This window comes from Oryctolagus cuniculus, chromosome 16 (assembly GCF_964237555.1).
Source record: "Oryctolagus cuniculus chromosome 16, mOryCun1.1, whole genome shotgun sequence".
NCBI lineage: Eukaryota > Metazoa > Chordata > Mammalia > Lagomorpha > Leporidae > Oryctolagus > Oryctolagus cuniculus.
In genome coordinates, this window is record NC_091447.1 from 63,536,475 (window position 1) to 63,549,158 (window position 12,684).

General features: G+C 40.6%; 1 pseudogene; it reads right to left on the minus strand.

Annotated features, from left to right (window-relative positions):
- Positions 1 to 1,245: 1,245 nt before the first annotated feature.
- LOC138845752 (olfactory receptor 7A10-like) lies at positions 1,246 to 1,994 on the minus strand (annotated as a pseudogene).
- Positions 1,995 to 12,684: the final 10,690 nt, after the last annotated feature.

The window sequence follows — 12,684 nt, forward strand, 5'->3', positions numbered from 1 at the left end:
AGCTGGTGTGTTGTGCCGATCCAAAGCCAGGATCCAGGTGCCTCTTTTTGGTCTCCCATGTGGGTGCAGGGCCCAAGCACCTGGGCCATCCTCCACTGCCCCCCTGGGCCACAGCAGAGAGCTGGACTGGAAGAGGAGCAACCAGCACTAGAACCCGGTGCCCATATAGGATACTGGTGCCACAGGCAGAGGATTAGCCAAGTGATCCATGACGCTGGGCCCCCCAAAGATCTACTTTCAATTCACAATAACTAAGGTATGGAATCAACCCAGATATCCATCACCTGTTGACTGGATAAAGAAATTATAGTGTATATAAATTACGGAGTACTACTCAGCTGTAAAAAAGGTGAAATCCTATCTTTTGCAACAAAATAACAAAATTGATAAACTGGAAATCATTATATTCAGTGAAATAAGTCAGCCCTCAAAAGGTAGACATCATATACTTTCCCTGATCTAACTCATAGAGTTTGTATTATTTTAAATAAAATAATCCATGTTTCTAAGAAATCTGCCCCCAACAGATTCAGCATACACCTCCTTTACAAACATTGTGCCTCATGCTATGGATTTTGGAGAACAATGGCTTCTCACATACTTCTCAGATAGGAAAAATTATTCCTAAGATATCCTTACTGTCCCACGAGACAAATGGGAATTTCCAAAAATTTCTGATTTCATGTTAGGATTCACTTTGGGAAAGTAGGAAAACATCAAAGGGAAAAGCTGTGGAAACTAGACAACAGAATGCTTAGTAAGTGAGTTGCCAAAACTGTATTGAGAGATTCAATCCACAAAATGGAAACACTAGTAAATAAACATCGGAAAAAAATCTGATTTTACAGTCAGATCCAAGATTAAGAATTTGGACTGTGAGGTTTCATCCTTGCAATCCTTGGCACTTCTTTGGCCCAAGATACCTGGCCATTTTATTGTTTCCCATCAAAAGGACTTTTCAGATCCCTCTTTTTAAAAGATCTTATTTATTATTTGAGAGGTAGAGTTATAGACAGTGAGAAGGAGAGACAGAGAGAAAGGTTTTCCTTCAGTTGGTTCACTCCCCAAATGGCCAAAATGGCCAGAGCTGTGCTGATCTGAATCCAGGAGCCATACAGGTGCAGGTCCTTGGACCATCTTCTACTCCTTTCCCAGGCCACATAAGAGAGCTGGATTGGAAGAGAAGCAGCTGGGATTAGAACCAGTGCCCATATGGGATGTTGGTGCCACAGGAAGAGGATTAATCTACTGCACCATGGCACCAGCCCCTAGAGCCCTCTTTATGTATTCATTTCTCATACTGTAGATGAAGGGGCTCAACATGGAGGTGACCATGGTATACACCATTGAGGCTGCTGCAGTTGAGTGTGGGTTTTGGATAACAGCAGAGCTAAGATGCACAAGTAGTCCTGTGAAATAAAATAAGATGATGGAGAGGTGAGAGGCACAGGTGGAAAATGCTTTATGCTTCCCCTGAGTGGATGACATTGCACAGATGAAGGACACGATCTTAGAGAAGAAGAATCCCAGTCCTCCACCCAGCAGCACAGATACAAAATATAGAAACAAATCATTAAGAAATGCTTCAAAGCAGGCACTATGGACCACGTGCTTCAGTTCAGAGAAACAGTGGGGCACTTCCAGGTCTGCACAGGACAATTTCAGCACCATTAAGCTGTGTAACAAGGCATGCAGGACACTAATGATCCAGCACATGAGAACAAGATGCAAATGGAGCTGGGGGTTCATGATGACCATGTATTATGGCAGTCATAGGCCAACACAACTGGAAGGAAGGTGTTCATTCATATAAAAAGAAAGTAGAAAAATGTTTTGGTAAAGCATCCATCATAGGCAATAGTTTTGCTCTGTATCTGGATGTTCACCAGCATCTTGGGGATGGTGGTGGAGGTGAAGCAGATGTCCACCAAGGACAGGTTGGAGAGGAAGAAGTACATGGGCATGTGGAGGTGGGGGTCTGAGAGTATGGCCATGACAATGAGCAAGTTCCCAGCCACAATGACCAGGTACATAGAGAGGAAGAGAACAAATATAAGGGGCTGCCCTGCGGGGTCTTCTGAGAATCCCAGAAGGAATTTTGAAATTCCTGTATTATTTCTTGGTTCCACTTGCTTGAGCTGACTACTTGGAAAGAGATAACAACATGACTACATTTCCTAGAAAGTCATGGCTCACATAGCTTAAATGCTACAATTTCTATTTTACAGGCTGAAAATTGATCCCTACAGTGTATGTATGGATCTGGTCCCAAATAAGGAACTCTTGTACTGTCATCTTTAAGTAAGCCTTCCTTTCCACTTAGCATTTCACTGATGTTCATGTACATGTTAGACACTTTTAATAATAAAGATCACAGGAAGCTCAAAGCACATATTAGAAAATATCTTTGGCAAATGGCAGGGCAAAGCTACTACTTATCAATAGTCACATTGAACGTTAATGGCCTCAACTCTCCAGTTAGAAGACACCGATTGGCTGATTGGGTAAAGGAACAAAACCCATCTATTTGCTGCTTACAAGAAACACATCTTTCCAACAAAGATGCATACAGACTGAAAGTGAAAGGCTGGAAAAAGATATACCATGCCAACAGAAATGAAAAAAGAGTGGGCGTAGCCATCTTAATATCGGACAACATAAACTTTACCACAAAAACTGATATATACAGAACTTTCAATCCTACAGCTAAAGATTTTACATTCTTCTCAGCAGTACATGGAACCTTCTCCAGGATTGACCACAAACTAGGCCATAAAGCAAGTCTCAGCAAATTCAAAAGAATTAGAATCATACCATGCAGCTTCTCAGACCATAAAGGAATGAAGTTGGAAATTAGCAACTCAAGAATCCCTAAAGCATATGAAAATGCATGGAGATTGAGCAACACATGCTCCTGAATGAACAATGGGTCATAGAAGAGATTAAAAGAGAAATCAAAAATTTTCTGGAAGTAAATGAGGATAACAGCACAACATACCAAAACTTATGGGATATAGCAAAAGCAGTGTTAAGAGGAAAGTTTATATCAATAGGTGCCTATATCAAGAAATTGGAAAGGCACCAAATAGATGAGCTTTCACTGAATCTCAAGGATCTAGAAAATCTGCAGCAAAGCAGACCTAAATCTAGTAGGAGAAGAGAAATAATTAAAATCAGAGAAGAAATCAACAGGATTGAATCCAAAAAAACATTACAAAAAATCAGCCAAACGAGGAGCTAGTGATTTAAAAAATAAACAAAATTGACACCCCATTGGCCCAACTAACTAAAAAAAGAAGAGAAAAGACCCAAATCAATAAAATCAGAGATGAAAAAGGAAACGTAACAACAGACACCACAGAAATAAAAAGAATCATCAGAAATTACTACAAGGACTTGTATGCCAGCAAACAAGAAAATCTATCAGAAATGGATAGATTCCTGGACATATGCAACCTACCTAAATTGAACCAGGAAGAGATTGAAAACCTAAACAGACCCGTAACTGAGACAGAAATTGAAACAGTAATAAAGGCCCTCCCAACAAAGAGAAGCCCAGGACCAGACGGATTCACTGCTGAATTCTACCGGACATTTAAAGAAGAACTAACTCCAATTCTTCTCAAACTATTCAGAACAATTGAAAAAGAGGGAATCCTCCCAAATTCTTTCTATGAAGCCAGCATCACCTTAATTCCTAAGCCAGAAAAAAGATGCAGCATTGAAAGAGAATTATAGACCAATATCCCTGATGAACATAGATGCAAAAATCCTCAATAAAATTCTCGCCAATAGAATGCAACAACACATCAGGAAAATCATCCATCCAGACCACGTGGGATTTATTCCTGGTATGCAGGGATGGTACAACATTCTCAAATCAATCAATGTGATACACCACCATAACAGACTGCAGAAGAAAAACCATATGATTATCTCAATAGACGCCGAGAAAGCAATTGATAAAATACAAAACGCTTTCATGATGAAAACTCTAAGCAAACTGGGTATGGAAGGAACATTCCTCAATACAATCAAAGCAATTTATGAAAAACCTACGGCCAGCATCCTATTGAATGGGGAAAAGTTGGAAGCATTTCCACTGAGATCTGGTACCAGACAGGGATGCCCACTCTCACCACTGCTATTCAATATAGTTCTGGAAGGATATAAAATCAATGCACAAAATCAACAGTCTTTGTATACACAGGCAATACCACGGCTGAGAATGAACTTCTAAGATCAATCCCTTTCACAATAGCTACAAAAACAATCAAATACCTTGGAATAAACTTAACCAAGGACATTAAAGATCTCTACGATGAAAATTACAAAATCTTAAAGAAAGAAATAGAAGAGGATACCAAAAAATGGAAAAATCTTCCATGCTCATGGATTGGAAGAATCAATATCATCAAAATGTCCATTCTCCCAAAAGCAATTTACAGATTCATTGTGATACCAATCAAGATACCGAAGACCTTCTTTTCAGATCTGGAAAAAATGATGCTGAAATTCATATGGAGACACAAGAGACCTCGAATAGCTAAAGCAATCTTGTACAACAAAAACAAAGCTGGAGGCATCACAACACCAGATTTCAGGACATACTACAGGGCAGTTGTAATCAAAACAGCATGGTACTGGTACAGAAACAGACGGATAGATCAATGGAACAGAATAGAAACACCAGAAATCAATCCAAAAATCTACAGCCAACTCATATTTGATCAAGGATCCAAAACCAATCCCTGGAATAAGGACAGTCTATTCAATAAATGGTGCTGGGAAAACTGGATTTCCACGTGCAGAAGCATGAAGCAAGACCCCTACCTTTCACCTTACACAAAAATTCACTCCACATGGATTAAAGGCTTAAATCTATGACCCAACACCATCAAATTACTAGAGAGCATTGGAAAACCCTGCAAGATATAGGTACCGGCAAAGACTTTTTGGAAACTACCCCAGAGGCACAGGCAGTCAAAACCAAAATTAACATTTGGGATTGCATCAAATTGAGAAGTTTCTGTACTGCAAAAGACACAGTCAGTAAAGTGAAGAAGTGATTTCATGCTATAACTAGTACTCAAACAGTATTTTTCACTTTGTGTTTCTATGTGGGTGCAAACTGTTGAAATCTTTACTTAATATATGCTAAACTGATCTTCTGTATATAAAGAGAATTGAAAATGAATCTTGATGTGAATGGAAGGGGAGAGGGAGAAAGAAAGGGGAGGGTTGTGGGTGGGAGGGAAGTTATGGGGGGGGGAAGCCATTGTAATCCATAAGCTGTACTTTGGAAATTTATATTCATTAAATAAAAGTTAAAAAAAAGAAAAGTTTGAATCAGATGCATGAAATTGCATGCAATCTTCTGCTCTCCTTCCCTCCCCTCTGTTTTTTTAAGATTTATTTATTTAGCGGCTGGCGCTGTAGCACAGCGGGTTAATGCCCTGGCCTTTCACCACATGCAAATATGTGTATGTTGTCTGTTATGTTCACATGTGTGTTTATGATCATATATGTGATTGGTACCATATTTGGTATGATATGGTACTATACTGAATTGGAATTAAGTGACTACCCATAAATTGAACAAGAATCAACCAACTGTCCTCTGTAAAGTTAAACTAAAAGTGAACCACAATAAAAAATGGGATGGAGAGGGATTAGGTGGGACAGGAGTGGGGGTGGAAGTGTGGGTATGGGGGTTAAAACCACTATATTCCTATAGTTGTACCTATAAAATATGCATTAATTAAATAAAAGTGTTAAAAGAATCAACCAAGGCTGGCGCCATGGCTCACTAGGGTAATCCTCCACTTGAGGCACCGGCACCCCGGGTTCTAATCCTGGTTGGGGCACTGAATTCTGTACCGGTTGTTCCTCTTCCAGTCCAGCTCTCTGCTGTGGCCCGGGAGTGCAGTGGAGGATGGCCCAAGTGCTTGGGCCCAGCACCCACATGGGAGATCAGGAGGAAGCACCTGGCTCCTGGCTTTGGATCAGCGCAGCATGCTGGCCATAGCAGCCTTTTGTGGGGTGAACCAACGGAAGGAAGACCTCTCTCTTTCTCTCTCTCTCTCTCTCTGTCTAACTATGCCTGTCAACAAATAAAACATTTAAAAAAATCAACCAAAATGCTTTTCCATGTTCACATTATTTTGAGAAATATTTAGCAAGCAAGTCCAGTTTGATGCTTTTGGTTTAATCCTAAACAGTGTTGTCTTCTGATCAGAACACTCATATATTTAACTTTTGGGTTCTTGTGTAAGTGATAGTCTCATCATCGCCTGCTGTTAAAATAGTTCATAGGTAAATAACATGAGCTTATTTGTAACTAGAATTATTCAATACCTCATAAATTTTCCATGAGCAATTCAAACATAATTATTAAATTAGGTAAATATAAGTGGGATAAACATTATTAAATGCCTCTTCAACACTGTAAAATTATTTTCATTGCCTGAAACATTAAGGTTAGAATACATTCAATAAAATGTTAGCTATGCATCATAGTCTGTCATTTCTATTATGTCATATACTACTAAACATGAATTATGAAGCAATGAGTTTAAGTTGATACAGTTGCTGGTTGGCAGCAAGTGTCATGTTATGTAGTTGTGTTCTTTCCACTGATGTCTGAGATGCAGATGATTTCCAGCTCCTGGCTTTCATGAGATAGAGCACCTCTCACCAGGTAGAGCAATGACTGCTGCAGGCATACGTGGAGTGATCCGGAGTATGCTAGATCACTCTGTGTCTCTTCTCTGTGACTGCTTCTCAAACAAATGAAAATAAATACATATAAAAATATAAGAAAACACACTTTGTTTCTTTATATCCTTCCAGAGTTACCTATTTTTCTCTTCCCTTGGATCCTTGTTATACTTTTCCTGGAGCCACTTCTCAATCTCTGCTCTATCTCTGCTTCTAGTATCATCATTTCAATGCCAACAATGAGTTCTGGGTGGCTGGTTTCAATGAACACTTCTGTTTTCCAGCATCACAGATAAATGCAGTGAATATTTATCAAGCGAGCAGAGTAAGAATACAAGCTGTTTATCTGAAATAGACTTGCTTGGACATCAGGTGACTTCATGGAAACATTCTCAGCTTCCACTCTCAGAGCCTTTCCTGCAGTAGTGAGTGAGCTCTCAGGCTCACTTAGATGAGTGCTCTCGGAGGAGGATCCCCCATCTGGACAAGTGGTTCCTCCCTGGATCACTGACAATGGAGAGGGAAGCTTTAGAAGTGACAAGACAGCAGGAAGGAGTACAGCAGTGGTTCCAGAGTCAGATCAAGTCTCCAAAAGCAGCCACTGTGCTTTGTCCAGGTCGAGGTTGTATGCTTGGTGGACCACAGCAGAGGGTGGTATTTACCGCTCCCTGTGTCTGTTCATTAGGCACAGCTCCCTCTTGGTGTTCCAGTCTCTACACTCCTGACTTCCCTGCAAGGACACCGGTCTGGGCCAAAAAAGCAAACATTTTTTTTCCTGGTGATTCTCTATTCCCAAGAGACCAGGTAAGAAGTCAGGTGTGTACTTAGCTGTCATTATTCTTTCTCTGTGAACTCCTCTGCCTCCTAGAAGTCAAATCTCCCACCAATTTATTTTTCTTGAGTTAAAGTTTTCTCCAGGGTCGAAAAACTTGTCTTGTTAGTTGCCTATGGCTTTCATACATCTCTTGGCAATGCCAGCTCCTGAAATTTGCAAAACTTCATATACCCCTCCCTCTTCAAGAAGGGAAAACTATGGTGGACATTTGTTGTAGCCATTAAGATGCTTTTCATATGGCCGTGACTCATATAATGGGTCCCTTTTTTCAAGTCTAGGCTCCGCTTTCAGTTCAGGTCCTGCTGATGCTCACTGTGGAAAGCATCAGGTGATGGTTCATGTAGTTGGGTTCCTGGAACTCACAAGGGAAAATCAGATAGTTAGTGGGTCCTGATCAGCTGTTCCCACTCCTGGCTGCCATGGGTCATTGGGAATCACACCAGGGAATGGAAGATCTCCCTTTCTCTTGTTCTCAACCTTTCATAACAAAATAGCATTGGCCATTCCATATTAGCAAACATTTCAAAACCCCTTTCAAAAGAAATATAAGGAGAGACTATTTCTCTGGTGTAAAACATAGTGCTATTTCTTAGCTTCATCACATTTTGCCATAAAATGGAAAATTACTACACACTTTAAGAGCTACCTTTTACACAGCTCCAGCCTTTGTGGCCATCTGGGGAGTGAACTAGCAGATGGAAGACATTCTCTCTCTCTCTCTCTCTCTCTCTCTCTCTCTCTCTCTCTCTCTCCTCTGTAACTCTACCTCTCAAATAAATAAATCTTTAAAAAAAGAACTGCCTTTTCATTCTCATTAGCAAGTATTTGTCAGCTAGAAGAGATGAGCTTATGTATGGTATATTTTGTTTTTAGTTAACACAGAGTGTAGGGGGAGTTGCAATGTCTACATGCACATATACATTGTGCTGTGATCAAAGCAAAACCATCAGCCTAAACACTGGTCATTTCTTTGAGCTGGGAACATTCAGAACCCTCTCTTCTAGCTATTTGCAATACAGAGAGCACTATTGTTAACTGTGGTCACCCTACTTGGTAGTAGACACCAAAGGTTCTCTTCTCATCCAACTGAAACATTGAATGCACTAACCAACCTCTGCCATCACACCCTGCCATCTGCTCACCTTGACCTTTGCTAACCACTATTCCACTGTCCACTTCCATGAAATCAACTTGATAAGTATCTGCTCACAAGTGTCATCATGTGGTAATTCTCTGTGCTTGGCTGATTCACTTAGTCTAATGATCTCTGGGTTCATCTGTGTTTTTCCAAAATGAGGGCCTTGCATTATGCTTTTAGACTGAATACCATTTATCACACTGATGTGTCACATTTAAAAGCTTATCTATTGATGTCTATTTGAAAGGCAGTGAGACAAAGAGAGACAGCAAAAGACAGATCTTCCACTCATTGGTTTACACCAAAATTATCACAAAGATGAGCCTGGGCCAGGAAAAATCCAAGAGCCCAGAACTCAAGCCAGGCGTCCCATGTGGGCAGTGGAGAACCAAAACCATGGGCCACAATCTGCTGCTCCTAAGATGTGCATTAGCAGGAAGTTGAATCCGAAGAACAGTGGGGATTGAACCAGATACAGTATGAAATGGAATGTTTGCCTTCTAAGCAGTATCTCCATTGCTGGGACCATACACACCCCTTGACATCCATTTATGTCATCATCTGTGTTTCTCATTAAAAAAAAACACGTAAATCCTTGAGAAAAATTTCCTTCCTTCTTCCATTTGATATAAATTTCCTACTCTGTCCTCTGTAAAGGGCTGTAACTCTGTCAATCAGAGCAGCTTTGATTCCTCCCACTTGCAAAGGCACAGTTTTGATGGCACTGTCAAACTAGGGAAATTTATGTTCCAGACCTGCTGCACGGAGGAAATCACAACTACCAAACTTTGTGGTCATGTGTGTATTTTTTCAAAGGTTTATTTGTTTGTTTGAAATATAGATTTACAGAAAGCTTAAGAGAGAGGGGGACAGAGAGAGAAAAATATATCTTCTGTCTGCTGGTTTACTCCCCCAAAGGGCTGCAATGGACAGAGCTCGGCAAAGCCAAAGCCAGAATCCCAGGGCTCCATCTAGTGCAGAGTCTAAGCACTTGGGCTAACTTCTGTTGCTTTCCCTGGTGCATTATTAGGGAGCTTGGTCTGAAGTTTAGCAACCATGACTTGAACGGTGCTCATATAGGATGTTGGTGCCATGCGGCAGCTTAATCTGCTACACAACATTGCCAGCCCCAAGATGTTCTGGGTGTTTTCATGCATTCAGGTGAACTCACAATGTGTGTTATGTCCACATGCATGTTTATGTTCATATACACGATTAGCTGTAGTTTACATGGTACCAGGTTGACTTGAAAAGAATTGCACACACATAAATTAGTCCCCATGCTTACACAAGTTGATTTGCATTTGTGTGATGGCTAGTGATCCTGAGCATTTTCTCATGTATTGTTGGACTTTTGAATTTTCTCTCTTGAAAAATACCTGTTCAAGCCCTTTGCCCATTCCTTAACTGGATTGTTTTGTTGTTGTTGAGTTTCTTGAGCTCTAGGTAGATTCTGGTTATTAATCCTTTATCAGTTGCATAATTAGGAAATATTTTCTCCCATTCTGTGTGTTGCCTCTTCACTTTGCTGAGTGTTCCTTTTGCAGTGCAGAAACTTCTCAGCTTGATGTAATCCCATTTGTCAATTTTGGCTTTGCTTGTCTATGCTTCTGGGGTATATCCCAAGAAGTCTTTGCCTATGTCAATATCCTCCAGAGTTTCTCCAATGTTCTCTAGTAATGATGGTGTTGTGTCATAGATTTAGGTCTTTGATCCATTTTCAGTGGATTTTTTGTGTAAGGTGTAAGGTAGGGGTCTTGCTTTCTACTTCTGCAGGTGGAAATCCAGTTTACCCAGCACCATTCATAGAAGAGGCTGTCCTTGCTCCAGGGATTGCCTTTAGCTCCTTTGTCAAAGATAAGTTGGTTGTAGACGTGTAGATTGATTTCTGGTGTTTCTAATCTATTCCATTGATCTATACATCTATTTTTTTTGCCAGTATCAGGTATTTTTGGTTATAACTGCCCTGTGGTATGTCTTGAAATTTGGTATTGTGATGCCTCCAGCTTTGTTTTTGTTGTGTAAGATTGCTTTAGCTCTTCAGGGCCTCATGTTTCCATATGAATTTCAGCATCATATTTTCTATACCTTAGAAGAATGTCCGTGGTATTTTGATTGGGATCTCATTGAATATGTAAAGTGCTTTCTGTAGTATTGACATTTTGATGATATTGATTCTTCCAACCCATGAACTTGGAAGATTTTTCCATTTGTGCGTGTGTCTTCTTTTTCTTTCTTTAAAGATTATTTTTGATCATGGAGATCTTTGACCTTCTTGGTTAAATTTATTCCAAGGGATTTAAATTTTTTGTAGCTGTTCTGAATAAGATTGATGTTAGAAGTTCTTTCTCAACCATGGTATTTCGGTGTATAGAAAAGCTGTTGATTTTTGTGTGTTAATACACAATGGTGTACTATTCAGCTAGTGGAAGAAGGACATTCTGTCATTCTAGACAACATGGAGGACATCAGGATAAGTACAATAAGCCAGGCACAGAAGGATAAATACCACATGACTCACTGGTAAGTAGAAACTTGCAGGGTTGGTCTCATAGAAATAGATAAGGAAAGAGTGGTTAGCAAATGCCAGGGAGTGTAGGTAGAAGAGGAGACTGGGGAGATCTTGGTCAATTGGTACAAGATTCTGATGGACAAGAGGAATAAATTCTGGTGTCTACTGCACAGAAGGATGACTACAGCTAACAATAAGGCTCAGTATATTCCAAAATAGCTACAGGAGAGGATTCTGAATGCTCCCATTTCAAAGAAATGCTCCTTGTTTAAGGTCATTTCATTGATATGCTAATTTCCCTGATTTGATCATGACACAGTGTATACATGTACCCAATGCTCAGTGTCCCTCATACATTGTATTAAATAAAATACAAGTATCTCTCTTTTAACTCACAGACATATGGAAAACTGACAGCTGCTAAAACACAATATAATTTCTAATTCATGGGGGGAGGGCAGGTATAGTGGGAAGAACCACTATATTCTTAAAGTTGTATTTATAAAAAAATTGTTATAAAAAATTCTAACTCATAAGTGAGGACCCCTTGTTTTACATAGAGAAACAGTTTTCCTCTTCTTGAAGAGGGAAATGCCATTGTTCCTGACGTGCCTGCTGCTGTGTCCCCAACCAAACTGTTGGATTGGAGAACCCTAGAGATTTCTTTTAGATGAGTTCTTCCATCTTGCATTCTGGAGAAAGTGTTGAATCAAATAGGGTCAGTGGCTGAAAGCTTTGCCCTCTGGGAGGCAGGAGAATCCACAGAGAAGGAATAATCAACTCTGAGCACACATGACTTCAACTGGTCTGTTGGGAACAGAGGATTGGCCAGAAATTTTCTGCAGAGGCCAAGGTCCCGACGGGGAAATCAGGTGCTCATAGGTCAGAGCTCCAGGAGGAAGATGTGCCTACTGTGCAGACAGAGAGCTGTAAATTCACCACAATCTTCATCTGGCTCAGAGACTGATGTTTCACTCCTTCCTGCTGTTTGTGTGGGACAGAGCTTCAGTGTCCATCATCATCCATCCCTGGAGGAGTCACACCTCTACCCAGAGACCTTCCTCCCAGAGAACCCATCCAGGTGAGTCTGAGAGCCCAGCAGGCCCTGCAGGAAAGGCCCAGAGTGGAAGTTGAGAACGGTTACCCAAGGTCACCTGATAGCCAATCCAGTCTATTTCAGATAGAGAGATTGGGGTGTTCGTTTGCTCGCATGCTTAATTATTGTAATTATTCATGGTGTCAAAACACAGGAGTGCCTACTGAAACCAGCAACGCAGGATTTATTGTTGACAATTAGATGGTCCTAGTGGAAGCCCTTTCAGAGCAGGAATTGAGAAGCACAAAGCAGTTATAGTAAAAATAGAACAGGGATCCAAGAATCTTAGCAATTAAGGGGTGTAAAGAAAGACAGTAGGGCTAACAGTGTGGCGTAGTGGGCTAAGTCTCTGTCTGCAGTGCCGGCACCCCAAATGGGTGCTG